This window comes from Staurois parvus, unplaced genomic scaffold (assembly GCF_062004578.1).
Source record: "Staurois parvus isolate SC_StPar_1 unplaced genomic scaffold, SC_StPar_1.0 ptg000267l, whole genome shotgun sequence".
Classification (NCBI taxonomy): domain Eukaryota; kingdom Metazoa; phylum Chordata; class Amphibia; order Anura; family Ranidae; genus Staurois; species Staurois parvus.
The window spans coordinates 520,001-523,311 of NW_028318063.1; the positions used below are offsets into that span (position 1 = coordinate 520,001).

At 44.4% G+C, this 3,311-nt stretch overlaps 1 protein-coding gene across 1 annotated transcript in view; it reads right to left on the bottom strand.

Annotated features, from left to right (window-relative positions):
* Positions 1 to 673, bottom strand: part of LOC149459228 (uncharacterized) — a 19,824-nt gene extending 19,151 nt beyond the window's left edge. Inside the window, exon 1 of the mRNA XM_089681440.1 lies at positions 518 to 673. The gene's annotated coding sequence lies outside the window, so the exon portion shown is untranslated. The remainder of the gene's footprint in view (positions 1 to 517) is intronic.
* Positions 674 to 3,311: the final 2,638 nt, after the last annotated feature.

Consider the following 3,311-nt stretch of genomic DNA (forward strand, 5'->3'; position numbering starts at 1 on the left):
TACATGACCGCGCAATTGTCAGTTAAATAACGCAGCGCTGTATCGCAAAAAAAAAAATGGCCTGGTCAGGAAGGGGGAGGTAAATCCTCCAGAGGGCGAGTGGTTAACGTGCAAAAAATAAAAATTGCCTGGTAGGCAAGCAGTTATATGGGATGGTACATTTGCCAATCTTACCATCCCCCAACCACAAATGTAAACAAACCCTGATGCCCCTGCCCTCCCCCATGGAAGGTGACAATGGGCTCTTCCAGGGTATAGCCCTCCAGCACAGCTGAGCTGTCATTGCACAGAACAAAGCTGGGGGGCAGAGGAGAGCCCGGAGCCCACCACCCCTGAGGGGGGGACCAATAAGGGAAGACATCCATCCTGAGAACCAGATTCCAGCCTGGGGCGGTCAGTCCCCGGCCACACACCGGAGAACATGACAACAGACTCGGAGGTCAGGGCGCTCTATACGCGGACTATCCAGCTGTGTACACCGGGAGGAGGAATGGACGGAGCGCTCCTCTCACCATACCTGAGAGCCTCTACGACACGGCGAATCTGCTTCCTGGGATGGGAGGATAGAGCTCTGCACCGACACCTCTCCCAGCTCTGGTGGACCGGAAGTGACGGGGGGCTCGGCCTAAATCTCTGCTCCTCAGCTCAACCAATCACAGCCCTGGACGGGGAACTAGGCATTCCAGGGTTGGAGAATCACTCCGGGATTAGTGGTTCCCATGGCAACTGTTATCTCCTTCCATATCACACTCCTCGGTACACGGAGAGCTGTGTGGGCGGGGCGAAGATGATCGATCTTCTTGGTGAATGGAGGCCGAGCTGAGCGACCCAGAAAACTGCGTTGTGTACAGTTGTGTTCTGTGCAGGAAGGCCTCGTTATGCTGTATGTCCATTTCATACAGTAATGCAGGCCATAGACGGGTTGAAAATCAGCCGATTTTTGAGCTGAAAGATAAATCGGCCGATTTTTGCACCGTAATGCAGGCCATAGATGGGTCGAAAATTGGCCGAAAATAAAATCAGCCGATTTTTGGATCGTTAGTGGGCTAATTGTTTTGCCGTTTTTCGGTATTTTGGCAGATTTTTTTTATTGGTAAAGTTGGAAAAAAATCGGCCGATTGGCCGATTTTCGCGGCAATTATGGGCAAATCTGCCGATCTTTTTACCGATAAAAAAATCTGCGCATGAGCAGTGACCTGCAAGAGGAAGACAAAAAGAAGAGGATGAAGAAGAAGAAGAGGATGAAGAAGAGGATGAAGAAGAAGAAGAGGATGAAGAAGAAGAAGGATGAAGAAGAAGCAGAAGAAGAAGAGGATGAAGAAGAAGAAGGATGAAGAAGAGGCGGAAGAAGAAGAGGATGAAGATGAAGAGGAATTCCAGTCCAGCAAAAAGTGTCCCTGCAGAGAGCTCCGCTATTTCTGTGACAGTTCTTTGACATTTATAGCGGTTACAACATATTTGTATCCGAATAAAAACATCTGTATCCGAAATGGATACAAATAGATACAATGTTGCAACCGCTATAAATGTCAAAGAACTGTCAAAGAAATAGCGGAGCTCTCTGCAGGGACACTTTTTGCCGGCTGTAGACGGGATGAAAATCGGCCGATTTTTTTTACCGTTCCTGGTAACGTCGGCCGCTTGAACGACCGATTTTTTTGGGGGTTTTTTTAAAGAAAAATCAGCCGATTTTCGACCCATCTATGGCCTGCATTAGTGGCCGTTTTTCTGGGTTTTGGCACTTTTTTTTTTTTTTATCGGTAAAGTTGGAAACAAATCAGCCAATTTTGCCGATCGATTTTCGCGGCTATACATGAGCCGTGACCTACAAGAAGAAAAAAAAGAAGAATTATGTAGGCCATAGATGGGTCAGAAATCAGCTGATTTTTCGGCGGAAAAAAAAATCGTCCGATTTTCGCACCGTTAATTGGTTGGCCGTTTTTCTGGATTTTGGCACATTTTTTTGATCGGTAAAGTTAGAAACAAATCGGCCGATTTTGCCAATCGACCGATTTTCGCGGCAATGATGGGCAAATCGGCTGATCTTTTTACCGATAAAAAAATCTGCGCATGAGCCGTGACCTGCAAGAAAAAGAATTCCAGTCCGCTATTATATTTGACATGAAAAAGTATTGCGGTTGCAACAATGTATCTATTTGTATCCGAATAAAACCATCTGTATCTGAAATGGATACATTGTTGCAACCGCAATACTTTTTCATGTCAAATATAATAGCGGAGCTCTCTGCAAGGGACAGAAGTAATTAAATGTCGGCCGTAGATGGGACGAAAATCGTCCGATTTTTTTTTTACCGTTTGTGGTAACGGCTGTTGACCGGCCGATTTTTCGTTTGTTTGTTAAAAAAACGGCCGGTTTTTGACCTGTCTATGGCCTACATTAGAAAAAGAAGACGGAAAAGAAGAATTCCAGTCCGCTATTATATTTTACATGAAAAGTATAGCGGTTGCAACAATGTATCTATTTGTATCCAAATAAAACCATCTGTATCCGAAATGGATACATTGTTGCAACCGCAATACTTTTTCATGTCAAATATAATAGCGGAGCTCTCTGCAAGGGACAGAGGTAATTAAATGCCGGCCGTAGACCGATTTTTCGTTTTTATTTTTTAAAAATGGCCGGTTTTCCACCCGTCTATGGCCTGCATAAAGCCAGCCCTACACAGGTCCAATTCCGAAAGAATTTGCTTTTGAAAACCTTTTCTAAGAATTTTTGTTCGAATTTCGCATCATTAGTGGGTCACAGAAACAAACGATTTTCATGTGACCATCGAATTTGATGGGCTGAATAGGCTACCGGTGTTCCATGTTGGAATAGAGGTTCCTGTTGCATTTTTGAACCGCGTTGGCTGGGAGACTGCTTCATTAGATGCGTGGGTGTGCCATTAAGAACATGGCGTGGTGGTTGCGGGAAGTGTTTTCCGCACCTGCAACCACCCACTATCGTGTGAACCTAGTCTAAAGCCGGTTGAATTCCAAAAACAATTTTCTTTTGAAAATCTTTTCTGAGAATTTTTGTTCGAATTTCGTACCGTTAGTGGGCCACAGAAATGGCCGATTTTTGTGCGACCATCGAATTTGAGTGATCGGGCATGTTGGAAATTTTTTTAAAAAACGAACGAATTTCAAATCAACCATGGGAGAATTGTGCAGGAAATATAAACAAAAAAGAAATGAGTGTGAGCTGTGACCTGGAAAGAAAAGAAAATTCTTGGCAACAAAAATTCTTTTCTGTAGCAACATGAGATGAAATTGAAGGCTTGGTTGGTCGAATTTTGAAATCGTGGGAC